Raw genomic sequence first — 14,733 nt, 5'->3', positions numbered from 1 at the left:
AACACTGGGTTCATGGGAACTAACTATATTTCAAGGATTTCTGCAGTGTACAACATCCTTTCTAGACTAGAGACTTACATTTTGATGTCTTTTACATTTGTTCTCTCACTATTCTGTTATATTCATTAGTATTTGCTCTGAATGACTACTGATTTGTAGCTGTTTCCCATAATGGGCCTTCTTTTCTACTTGTGGGACTTCACCACATGTAGAAACAACTTTATACATTCTTCTCTGAACTTGGAACGCTATACACACTTGTCTTTCAACTGTTTTACAGTTAAATACTACTTTTCAGTGAATTCTGCTGGTTTCAAACACTGGTTTCATATGAACTAACTCTATTTCAAGGATTTCTGCAGTGTACAACATCCTTAACAGACTAGAGACTTACATTTTGGTGTCTTTTACATTTGTTCTCTCACTATTCTGTTATATTCATTAGTATTTGCTCTGAATGACTACTGATTTCTAGCTGTTTCCTATAATGGGCCTTCTTTTCTACTTGTGGGACTTCACCACATGTAGAAACTACTTTATACACTCTTCTCTAGACTTGCGAAGCTATGTAAACTTGTCTTTCAACTGTTTTACAGTTAAATACTACTTTTCAGTGAATTCTAGTGGGTTGAAACACTGTTTTCTTGTGATGTAACTCTATTTCAAGGATTTCTGTAGTGTATAACATCCTTTCTAGAATAGAAACTTACATTTTGATGTCTTTTACACTTGTTCTCAAACAATTCTGTGATATTCATTAGTATTTCCTCTGAATTACTACTGATTTCTAGCTGTTTCCTATAATGGGCCTTCTGCTCTACTTGTGGGACTTCACCACATGTAGAAACAACTTTATACACTCTTCTCTGGACTTGTGAAGCTATATACACTTGTCTTTCAACGTTTTTACAGTTAAATACTACTTTTCAGGAATTCTGGTGGTTTGAAACACTGGTTTCATGTGAACTAACTCTATTTCAAGGATTTCTGCAGTGTAAAACATCCTTTCCAGACTAGAGACTTACATTTTGGTGTCTTTTACACTTGTTCTCTCACGATTCTGTTATATTCATTAGTATTTGCTCTGAATGACTACTGATTTGTAGCTGTTTCCCATAATGTGCCTTCTGTTCTACTTGTGGGACTTCACCACCTGTAGAAACAACTTTATACACTCTTCTCTGAACTTGAGAAGCTATACACACTTGTCTTTCAACTGTTTTACAGTTGAATACTACTTTTCAGTGAATTCTGGTGGTTTCAAACACTGGTTTCATGTGAACTAACTCTATTTCAAGGATTTGTGCAGTGTACAACATCCTTTCTAGACTAGGGACTTACATTTTGATGTCTTTTACACTTGTTCTCTCACTATTCTGTTATATTCATTAGTATTTGCTCTGAATGACTACTGATTTCTAGCTGTTTCCTATAATGGGCCTTCTTTTCTACTTGTGGGACTTCACCACATGTAGAAACTACTTTATACACTCTTCTCTAGACTTGCGAAGCTATGTAAACTTGTCTTTCAACTGTTTTACAGTTAAATACTACTTTTCAGTGAATTCTGCTGGTTTGAAACACTGGGTTCATGGGAACTAACTATATTTCAAGGATTTCTGCAGTGTACAACATCCTTTCTAGACTAGAGACTTACATTTTGATGTCTTTTACATTTGTTCTCTCACTATTCTGTTATATTCATTAGTATTTGCTCTGAATGACTACTGATTTGTAGCTGTTTCCCATAATGGGCCTTCTTTTCTACTTGTGGGACTTCACCACATGTAGAAACAACTTTATACATTCTTCTCTGAACTTGGAACGCTATACACACTTGTCTTTCAACTGTTTTACAGTTAAATACTACTTTTCAGTGAATTCTGCTGGTTTCAAACAATGGTTTCATATGAACTAACTCTATTTCAAGGATTTCTGCAGTGTAAAACATCCTTAACAGACTAGAGACTTACATTTTGGTGTCTTTTACATTTGTTCTCTCACTATTCTGTTATATTCATTAGTATTTGCTCTGAATGACTACTGATTTCTAGCTGTTTCCTATAATGGGCCTTCTTTTCTACTTGTGGGACTTCACCACATGTAGAAACTACTTTATACACTCTTCTCTAGACTTGCGAAGCTATGTAAACTTGTCTTTCAACTGTTTTACAGTTGAATACTACTTTTCAGTGAATTCCGGAGGTTTGAAACACTGGTTTCATGTGAACTAACTCTATTTCAAGGATTTGTGCAGTGTACAACATCCTTTCTAGACTAGAGACTTACATTTTGATGTCTTTTACATTTGTTCTCTCACTATTTTGTTATATTCATTAGTATTTGCTCTGAATGACTACTGATTTGTAGCTGTTTCCCATAATGGGCCTTCTTTTCTACTTGTGGGACTTCACCACATTTAGAAACAACTTTATACATTCTTCTCTGAACTTGGAACGCTATACACACTTGTCTTTCAACTGTTTTACAGTTGAATACTACTTTTCAGTGAATTCTGCTGGTTTCAAACACTGGTTTCATATGAACTAACTCTATTTCAAGGATTTCTGCAGTGTAAAACATCCTTAACAGACTAGAGACTTACATTTTGGTGTCTTTTACACTTGTTCTCTCACTATTCTGTATTATTCATTAGTATTTCCTATGCATGACTACTGATTTGTAGCTGTTTCCCATAATGGGCCTTCTTTTCTCCTTGTGGGACTTCACCACATGTAGAAACTACTTTATACACTCTTCTCTAGACTTGCGAAGCTATGTAAACTTGTCTTTCAACTGTTTTACAGTTAAATACTACTTTTCAGTGAATTCTGCTGGTTTGAAACACTGGGTTCATGGGAACTAACTATATTTCAAGGATTTCTGCAGTGTACAACATCCTTTCTAGACTAGAGACTTACATTTTGATGTCTTTTACATTTGTTCTCTCACTATTCTGTTATATTCATTAGTATTTGCTCTGAATGACTACTGATTTGTAGCTGTTTCCCATAATGGGCCTTCTTTTCTACTTGTGGGACTTCACCACATGTAGAAACAACTTTATACATTCTTCTCTGAACTTGGAACGCTATACACACTTGTCTTTCAACTGTTTTACAGTTTAATACTACTTTTCAGTGAATTCTGCTGGTTTCAAACACTGGTTTCATGTGTACTAACTCTATTTCAAGGATTTCTGCAGTGTAAAACATCCTTAACAGACTAGAGACTTACATTTTGGTGTCTTTTACACTTGTTCTCTCACTATTCTGTATTATTCATTAGTATTTCCTATGCATGACTACTGATTTCTAGCTGTTTCCTATAATGGGCCTTCTTTTCTACTTGTGGGACTTCACCACATGTAGAAACAACTTTATACATTCTTCTCTAGACTTGCGAAGCCATATACACTTGTCTTTCAACTGTTGTACAGTTAAATCCTACTTTTCAGTGAATTCCGGTGGTTTGAAACACTGGTTTCATGTGAACTAACTCTATTTCAAGGATTTGTGCAGTGTACAACATCCTTTCTAGACTAGAGACTTACATTTTGATGTCTTTTACACTTGTTCTCTCACTATTCTGTGATATTCATTAGTATTTGCTCTGAATGCCTACTGATTTCTAGCTGTTTCTTATAATGGGCCTTCTTTTCTACTTGTGGGACTTCACCACATGTAGAAACTACTTTATACACTCTTCTCTAGACTTGCGAAGCTATGTAAACTTGTCTTTCAAATGTTTTACAGTTAAATACTACTTTTCAGTGAATTCTGCTGGTTTGAAAAACTGGGTTCATGGGAACTAACTATATTTCAAGGATTTCTGCAGTGTACAACATCATTTCTAGACTAGAGACTTACATTTTGATGTCTTTTACATTTGTTCTCTCACTATTCTGTTATATTCATTAGTATTTGCTCTGAATGACTACTGATTTCTAGCTGTTTCCCATAATGGGCCTTCTTTTCTACTTGTGGGACTTCACCACATGTAGAAACAACTTTATACATTCTTCTCTGAACTTGAGAAGCTATACACACTTGTCTTTCAACTGTTTTACAGTTGAATACTACTTTTCAGTGAATTCTGGTGGTTTCAAACACTGGTTTCATGTGAACTAACTCTATTTCAAAGATTTGTGCAGTGTACAACATCCTTTCTAGAGTAGAGACTTACATTTTGATGTCTTTTACACTTGTTCTCTCACTATTCTGTGATATTCATTAGTATTTGCTCTGAATTACTAATGCTTTCTTGCAGTGTCCTATAATGGGACTTCTGGTATACTTGTGGGACTTCACCACATGTAGAAACAACTTTATGTACTCTTCTCTGAACTTGTGAATCTATATAAACTTGTCTTTCAACTGTTTTACAGTTGAATACTACTTTTCAGTGAATTCCGGTGGTTTGAAACACTGGTTTCATGTGAACTAACTCTATTTCAAGGATTTCTTCAGTGTACAACATCCTTTCTAGCCTAGAAACTTACATTTTGATGGTTTTCCACTTGTTCTCACACAATTCTATGATATTCATTAGTATTTCCTATGAATTACTACTGATTTCTAGCTGTTTCCTATAAAGGGCCTTCTGCTCTACTTGTGGGACTTCGCCACATGTAGAAACAACTTTATACATTCTTCTCTAGACTTGCGAAGCCATATACACTTGTCTTTCAACTGTTGTACAGTTAAATCCTACTTTTCAGTGAATTCCGGTGGTTTGAAACACTGGTTTCATGTGAACTAACTCTATTTCAAGGATTTGTGCAGTGTACAACATCCTTTCTAGACTAGAGACTTACATTTTGATGTCTTTTACACTTGTTCTCTCACTATTCTGTGATATTCATTAGTATTTGCTCTGAATGCCTACTGATTTCTAGCTGTTTCTTATAATGGGCCTTCTTTTCTACTTGTGGGACTTCACCACATGTAGAAACTACTTTATACACTCTTCTCTAGACTTGCGAAGCTATGTAAACTTGTCTTTCAACTGTTTTACAGTTAAATACTACTTTTCAGTGAATTCTGCTGGTTTGAAACACTGGGTTCATGGGAACTAACTATATTTCAAGGATTTCTGCAGTGTACAACATCCTTTCTAGACTAGAGACTTACATTTTGATGTCTTTTACATTTGTTCTCTCACTATTCTGTTATATTCATTAGTATTTGCTCTGAATGACTACTGATTTGTAGCTGTTTCCCATAATGGGCCTTCTTTTCTACTTGTGGGACTTCACCACCTGTAGAAACAACTTTATACACTCTTCTCTGAACTTGAGAAGCTATACACACTTGTCTTTCAACTGTTTTACAGTTGAATACTACTTTTCAGTGAATTCTGGTGGTTTCAAACACTGGTTTCATGTGAACTAACTCTATTTCAAGGATTTGTGCAATGTACAACATCCTTTCTAGACTAGAGACTTACATTTTGATGTCTTTTACACTTGTTCTCTCACTATTCTGTGATATTCATTAGTATTTGCTCTGAATGCCTACTGATTTCTAGCTGTTTCCTATAATGCGCCTTCTTTTCTACTTGTGGGACTTCACCACATGTAGAAACTACTTTATACACTCTTCTCTAGACTTGCGAAGCTATGTAAACTTGTCTTTCAACTGTTTTACAGTTAAATACTACTTTTCAGTGAATTCTGCTGGTTTGAAACACTGGGTTCATGGGAACTAACTATATTTCAAGGATTTCTGCAGTGTACATCCTTTCTAGACTAGAGACTTACATTTTGATGTCTTTTACATTTGTTCTCTCACTATTTTGTTATATTCATTAGTATTTGCTCTGAATGACTACTGATTTGTAGCTGTTTCCCATAATGGGCCTTCTTTTCTACTTGTGGGACTTCACCACATTTAGAAACAACTTTATACATTCTTCTCTGAACTTGGAACGCTATACACACTTGTCTTTCAACTGTTTTACAGTTGAATACTACTTTTCAGTGAATTCTGCTGGTTTCAAACACTGGTTTCATATGAACTAACTCTATTTCAAGGATTTCTGCAGTGTAAAACATCCTTAACAGACTAGAGACTTACATTTTGGTGTCTTTTACACTTGTTCTCTCACTATTCTGTATTATTCATTAGTATTTCCTATGCATGACTACTGATTTGTAGCTGTTTCCCATAATGGGCCTTCTTTTCTCCTTGTGGGACTTCACCACATGTAGAAACTACTTTATACACTCTTCTCTAGACTTGCGAAGCTATGTAAACTTGTCTTTCAACTGTTTTACAGTTAAATACTACTTTTCAGTGAATTCTGCTGGTTTGAAACACTGGGTTCATGGGAACTAACTATATTTCAAGGATTTCTGCAGTGTACAACATCCTTTCTAGACTAGAGACTTACATTTTGATGTCTTTTACATTTGTTCTCTCACTATTCTGTTATATTCATTAGTATTTGCTCTGAATGACTACTGATTTGTAGCTGTTTCCCATAATGGGCCTTCTTTTCTACTTGTGGGACTTCACCACATGTAGAAACAACTTTATACATTCTTCTCTGAACTTGGAACGCTATACACACTTGTCTTTCAACTGTTTTACAGTTTAATACTACTTTTCAGTGAATTCTGCTGGTTTCAAACACTGGTTTCATGTGTACTAACTCTATTTCAAGGATTTCTGCAGTGTAAAACATCCTTAACAGACTAGAGACTTACATTTTGGTGTCTTTTACACTTGTTCTCTCACTATTCTGTATTATTCATTAGTATTTCCTATGCATGACTACTGATTTCTAGCTGTTTCCTATAATGGGCCTTCTTTTCTACTTGTGGGACTTCACCACATGTAGAAACAACTTTATACATTCTTCTCTAGACTTGCGAAGCCATATACACTTGTCTTTCAACTGTTGTACAGTTAAATCCTACTTTTCAGTGAATTCCGGTGGTTTGAAACACTGGTTTCATGTGAACTAACTCTATTTCAAGGATTTGTGCAGTGTACAACATCCTTTCTAGACTAGAGACTTACATTTTGATGTCTTTTACACTTGTTCTCTCACTATTCTGTGATATTCATTAGTATTTGCTCTGAATGCCTACTGATTTCTAGCTGTTTCTTATAATGGGCCTTCTTTTCTACTTGTGGGACTTCACCACATGTAGAAACTACTTTATACACTCTTCTCTAGACTTGCGAAGCTATGTAAACTTGTCTTTCAAATGTTTTACAGTTAAATACTACTTTTCAGTGAATTCTGCTGGTTTGAAAAACTGGGTTCATGGGAACTAACTATATTTCAAGGATTTCTGCAGTGTACAACATCATTTCTAGACTAGAGACTTACATTTTGATGTCTTTTACATTTGTTCTCTCACTATTCTGTTATATTCATTAGTATTTGCTCTGAATGACTACTGATTTCTAGCTGTTTCCCATAATGGGCCTTCTTTTCTACTTGTGGGACTTCACCACATTTAGAAACAACTTTATACATTCTTCTCTGAACTTGGAACGCTATACACACTTGTCTTTCAACTGTTTTACAGTTGAATACTACTTTTCAGTGAATTCTGCTGGTTTCAAACACTGGTTTCATATGAACTAACTCTATTTCAAGGATTTCTGCAGTGTAAAACATCCTTAACAGACTAGAGACTTACATTTTGGTGTCTTTTACACTTGTTCTCTCACTATTCTGTATTATTCATTAGTATTTCCTATGCATGACTACTGATTTGTAGCTGTTTCCCATAATGGGCCTTCTTTTCTCCTTGTGGGACTTCACCACATGTAGAAACTACTTTATACACTCTTCTCTAGACTTGCGAAGCTATGTAAACTTGTCTTTCAACTGTTTTACAGTTAAATACTACTTTTCAGTGAATTCTGCTGGTTTGAAACACTGGGTTCATGGGAACTAACTATATTTCAAGGATTTCTGCAGTGTACAACATCCTTTCTAGACTAGAGACTTACATTTTGATGTCTTTTACATTTGTTCTCTCACTATTCTGTTATATTCATTAGTATTTGCTCTGAATGACTACTGATTTGTAGCTGTTTCCCATAATGGGCCTTCTTTTCTACTTGTGGGACTTCACCACATGTAGAAACAACTTTATACATTCTTCTCTGAACTTGGAACGCTATACACACTTGTCTTTCAACTGTTTTACAGTTTAATACTACTTTTCAGTGAATTCTGCTGGTTTCAAACACTGGTTTCATGTGTACTAACTCTATTTCAAGGATTTCTGCAGTGTAAAACATCCTTAACAGACTAGAGACTTACATTTTGGTGTCTTTTACACTTGTTCTCTCACTATTCTGTATTATTCATTAGTATTTCCTATGCATGACTACTGATTTCTAGCTGTTTCCTATAATGGGCCTTCTTTTCTACTTGTGGGACTTCACCACATGTAGAAACAACTTTATATATTCTTCTCTAGACTTGCGAAGCCATATACACTTGTCTTTCAACTGTTGTACAGTTAAATCCTACTTTTCAGTGAATTCCGGTGGTTTGAAACACTGGTTTCATGTGAACTAACTCTATTTCAAGGATTTGTGCAGTGTACAACATCCTTTCTAGACTAGAGACTTACATTTTGATGTCTTTTACACTTGTTCTCTCACTATTCTGTGATATTCATTAGTATTTGCTCTGAATGCCTACTGATTTCTAGCTGTTTCTTATAATGGGCCTTCTTTTCTACTTGTGGGACTTCACCACATGTAGAAACTACTTTATACACTCTTCTCTAGACTTGCGAAGCTATGTAAACTTGTCTTTCAAATGTTTTACAGTTAAATACTACTTTTCAGTGAATTCTGCTGGTTTGAAAAACTGGGTTCATGGGAACTAACTATATTTCAAGGATTTCTGCAGTGTACAACATCATTTCTAGACTAGAGACTTACATTTTGATGTCTTTTACATTTGTTCTCTCACTATTCTGTTATATTCATTAGTATTTGCTCTGAATGACTACTGATTTCTAGCTGTTTCCCATAATGGGCCTTCTTTTCTACTTGTGGGACTTCACCACATGTAGAAACAACTTTATACATTCTTCTCTGAACTTGAGAAGCTATACACACTTGTCTTTCAACTGTTTTACAGTTGAATACTACTTTTCAGTGAATTCTGGTGGTTTCAAACACTGGTTTCATGTGAACTAACTCTATTTCAAAGATTTGTGCAGTGTACAACATCCTTTCTAGAGTAGAGACTTACATTTTGATGTCTTTTACACTTGTTCTCTCACTATTCTGTGATATTCATTAGTATTTGCTCTGAATTACTAATGCTTTCTTGCAGTGTCCTATAATGGGACTTCTGGTATACTTGTGGGACTTCACCACATGTAGAAACAACTTTATATACTCTTCTCTGAACTTGTGAATCTATATAAACTTGTCTTTCAACTGTTTTACAGTTGAATACTACTTTTCAGTGAATTCCGGTGGTTTGAAACACTGGTTTCATGTGAACTAACTCTATTTCAAGGATTTCTTCAGTGTACAACATCCTTTCTAGCCTAGAAACTTACATTTTGATGGATTTCCACTTGTTCTCACACAATTCTATGATATTCATTAGTATTTCCTATGAATTACTACTGATTTCTAGCTGTTTCCTATAAAGGGCCTTCTGCTCTACTTGTGGGACTTCGCCACATGTAGAAACAACTTTATACATTCTTCTCTAGACTTGCGAAGCCATATACACTTGTCTTTCAACTGTTGTACAGTTAAATCCTACTTTTCAGTGAATTCCGGTGGTTTGAAACACTGGTTTCATGTGAACTAACTCTATTTCAAGGATTTGTGCAGTGTACAACATCCTTTCTAGACTAGAGACTTACATTTTGATGTCTTTTACACTTGTTCTCTCACTATTCTGTGATATTCATTAGTATTTGCTCTGAATGCCTACTGATTTCTAGCTGTTTCTTATAATGGGCCTTCTTTTCTACTTGTGGGACTTCACCACATGTAGAAACTACTTTATACACTCTTCTCTAGACTTGCGAAGCTATGTAAACTTGTCTTTCAACTGTTTTACAGTTAAATACTACTTTTCAGTGAATTCTGCTGGTTTGAAACACTGGGTTCATGGGAACTAACTATATTTCAAGGATTTCTGCAGTGTACAACATCCTTTCTAGACTAGAGACTTACATTTTGATGTCTTTTACATTTGTTCTCTCACTATTCTGTTATATTCATTAGTATTTGCTCTGAATGACTACTGATTTGTAGCTGTTTCCCATAATGGGCCTTCTTTTCTACTTGTGGGACTTCACCACCTGTAGAAACAACTTTATACACTCTTCTCTGAACTTGAGAAGCTATACACACTTGTCTTTCAACTGTTTTACAGTTGAATACTACTTTTCAGTGAATTCTGGTGGTTTCAAACACTGGTTTCATGTGAACTAACTCTATTTCAAAGATTTGTGCAGTGTACAACATCCTTTCTAGAGTAGAGACTTACATTTTGATGTCTTTTACACTTGTTCTCTCACTATTCTGTGATATTCATTAGTATTTCCTCTGAATTACTACTGATTTCTAGCTGTTTCCTATAAAGGGCCTTCTGCTCTACTTGTGGGACTTCACCACATGTAGAAACAACTTTATACACTCTTCTCTGGACTTGTGAAGCTATATACACTTGTCTTTCAACGGTTTTACAGTTAAATACTACTTTTCAGTGAATTCCGGTGCTTTAAAACACTGGTTTCATGTGAACTAAATCTATTTCAAGGATTTGTGCAGTGTACAACATCCTTTCTAGACTAGAGACTTACATTTTGATGTCTTTTACATTTGTTCTCTCACTATTCTGTTATATTCATTAGTATTTGCTCTGAATGACTACTGATTTCTAGCTGTTTCCCATAATGGGCCTTCTTTTCTACTTGTGGGACTTCACCACATGTAGAAACAACTTTATACATTCTTCTCTGAACTTGAGAATCTATATAAACTTGTCTTTCAACTGTTTTACAGTTGAATACTACTTTTCAGTGAATTCCGGTGGTTTGAAACACTGGTTTCATGTGAACTAACTCTATTTCAAGGATTTCTTCAGTGTACAACATCCTTTCTAGCCTAGAAACTTACATTTTGATGGTTTTCCACTTGTTCTCACACAATTCTATGATATTCATTAGTATTTCCTATGAATTACTACTGATTTCTAGCTGTTTCCTATAAAGGGCCTTCTGCTCTACTTGTGGGACTTCGCCACATGTAGAAACAACTTTATACATTCTTCTCTAGACTTGCGAAGCCATATACACTTGTCTTTCAACTGTTGTACAGTTAAATCCTACTTTTCAGTGAATTCCGGTGGTTTGAAACACTGGTTTCATGTGAACTAACTCTATTTCAAGGATTTGTGCAGTGTACAACATCCTTTCTAGACTAGAGACTTACATTTTGATGTCTTTTACACTTGTTCTCTCACTATTCTGTGATATTCATTAGTATTTGCTCTGAATGCCTACTGATTTCTAGCTGTTTCTTATAATGGGCCTTCTTTTCTACTTGTGGGACTTCACCACATGTAGAAACTACTTTATACACTCTTCTCTAGACTTGCGAAGCTATGTAAACTTGTCTTTCAACTGTTTTACAGTTAAATACTACTTTTCAGTGAATTCTGCTGGTTTGAAACACTGGGTTCATGGGAACTAACTATATTTCAAGGATTTCTGCAGTGTACAACATCCTTTCTAGACTAGAGACTTACATTTTGATGTCTTTTACATTTGTTCTCTCACTATTCTGTTATATTCATTAGTATTTGCTCTGAATGACTACTGATTTGTAGCTGTTTCCCATAATGGGCCTTCTTTTCTACTTGTGGGACTTCACCACCTGTAGAAACAACTTTATACACTCTTCTCTGAACTTGAGAAGCTATACACACTTGTCTTTCAACTGTTTTACAGTTGAATACTACTTTTCAGTGAATTCTGGTGGTTTCAAACACTGGTTTCATGTGAACTAACTCTATTTCAAGGATTTGTGCAATGTACAACATCCTTTCTAGACTAGAGACTTACATTTTGATGTCTTTTACACTTGTTCTCTCACTATTCTGTGATATTCATTAGTATTTGCTCTGAATGCCTACTGATTTCTAGCTGTTTCCTATAATGCGCCTTCTTTTCTACTTGTGGGACTTCACCACATGTAGAAACTACTTTATACACTCTTCTCTAGACTTGCGAAGCTATGTAAACTTGTCTTTCAACTGTTTTACAGTTAAATACTACTTTTCAGTGAATTCTGCTGGTTTGAAACACTGGGTTCATGGGAACTAACTATATTTCAAGGATTTCTGCAGTGTACATCCTTTCTAGACTAGAGACTTACATTTTGATGTCTTTTACTTTTGTTCTCTCACTAGTCTGTTATATTCATTAGTATTTGCTCCTAATGACTACTGATTTCTAGCTGTTTCCCATAATGGGCCTTCTTTTCTACTTGTGGGACTTCACCACATGTAGAAACAACTTTATACATTCTTCTCTGAACTTGAGAAGCTATACACACTTGTCTTTCAACTGTTTTACAGTTGAATACTACTTTTCAGTGAATTCTGGTGGTTTCAAACACTGGTTTCATGTGAACTAACTCTATTTCAAAGATTTGTGCAGTGTACAACATCCTTTCTAGAGTAGAGACTTACATTTTGATGTCTTTTACACTTGTTCTCTCACTATTCTGTGATATTCATTAGTATTTCCTCTGAATTACTACTGATTTCTAGCTGTTTCCTATAAAGGGCCTTCTGCTCTACTTGTGGGACTTCACCACATGTAGAAACAACTTTATACACTCTTCTCTGGACTTGTGAAGCTATATACACTTGTCTTTCAACGGTTTTACAGTTAAATACTACTTTTCAGTGAATTCCGGTGCTTTAAAACACTGGTTTCATGTGAACTAAATCTATTTCAAGGATTTGTGCAGTGTACAACATCCTTTCTAGACTAGAGACTTACATTTTGATGTCTTTTACATTTGTTCTCTCACTATTCTGTTATATTCATTAGTATTTGCTCTGAATGACTACTGATTTCTAGCTGTTTCCCATAATGGGCCTTCTTTTCTACTTGTGGGACTTCACCACATGTAGAAACAACTTTATACATTCTTCTCTGAACTTGGAACGCTATACACACTTGTCGTTCAACTGTTTTACAGTTTAATACTACTTTTCAGTGAATTCTGCTGGTTTCAAACACTGGTTTCATGTGTACTAACTCTATTTCAAGGATTTCTGCAGTGTAAAACATCCTTAACAGACTAGAGACTTACATTTTGGTGTCTTTTACACTTGTTCTCTCACTATTCTGTATTATTCATTAGTATTTCCTATGCATGACTACTGATTTCTAGCTGTTTCCTATAATGGGCCTTCTTTTCTACTTGTGGGACTTCACCACATGTAGAAACAACTTTATACATTCTTCTCTAGACTTGCGAAGCCATATACACTTGTCTTTCAACTGTTGTACAGTTAAATCCTACTTTTCAGTGAATTCCGGTGGTTTGAAACACTGGTTTCATGTGAACTAACTCTATTTCAAGGATTTGTGCAGTGTACAACATCCTTTCTAGACTAGAGACTTACATTTTGATGTCTTTTACACTTGTTCTCTCACTATTCTGTGATATTCATTAGTATTTGCTCTGAATGCCTACTGATTTCTAGCTGTTTCTTATAATGGGCCTTCTTTTCTACTTGTGGGACTTCACCACATGTAGAAACTACTTTATACACTCTTCTCTAGACTTGCGAAGCTATGTAAACTTGTCTTTCAAATGTTTTACAGTTAAATACTACTTTTCAGTGAATTCTGCTGGTTTGAAAAACTGGGTTCATGGGAACTAACTATATTTCAAGGATTTCTGCAGTGTACAACATCCTTTCTAGACTAGAGACTTACATTTTGATGTCTTTTACATTTGTTCTCTCACTATTCTGTTATATTCATTAGTATTTGCTCTGAATGACTACTGATTTCTAGCTGTTTCCCATAATGGGCCTTCTTTTCTACTTGTGGGACTTCACCACATGTAGAAACAACTTTATACATTCTTCTCTGAACTTGAGAAGCTATACACACTTGTCTTTCAACTGTTTTACAGTTGAATACTACTTTTCAGTGAATTCTGGTGGTTTCAAACACTGGTTTCATGTGAACTAACTCTATTTCAAAGATTTGTGCAGTGTACAACATCCTTTCTAGAGTAGAGACTTACATTTTGATGTCTTTTACACTTGTTCTCTCACTATTCTCTGATATTCATTAGTATTTGCTCTGAATTACTAATGCTTTCTTGCAGTGTCCTATAATGGGACTTCTGGTATACTTGTGGGACTTCACCACATGTAGAAACAACTTTATATACTCTTCTCTGAACTTGTGAATCTATATAAACTTGTCTTTCAACTGTTTTACAGTTGAATACTTCTTTTCAGTGAATTCCGGTGGTTTGAAACACTGGTTTCATGTGAACTAACTCTATTTCAAGGATTTCTTCAGTGTACAACATCCTTTCTAGCCTAGAAACTTACATTTTGATGGTTTTCCACTTGTTCTCACACAATTCTATGATATTCATTAGTATTTCCTCTGAATTACTACTGATTTCTAGCTGTTTCCTATAAAGGGCCTTCTGCTCTACTTGTGGGACTTCGCCACAT

Source organism: Cnephaeus nilssonii, assembly GCF_951640355.1.
Source record: "Cnephaeus nilssonii genome assembly, chromosome: 10".
Lineage (NCBI taxonomy): Eukaryota > Metazoa > Chordata > Mammalia > Chiroptera > Vespertilionidae > Cnephaeus > Cnephaeus nilssonii.
The sequence above is the reverse complement of the archived record's forward strand: the minus strand, read 5'-3'. Positions refer to the sequence as shown.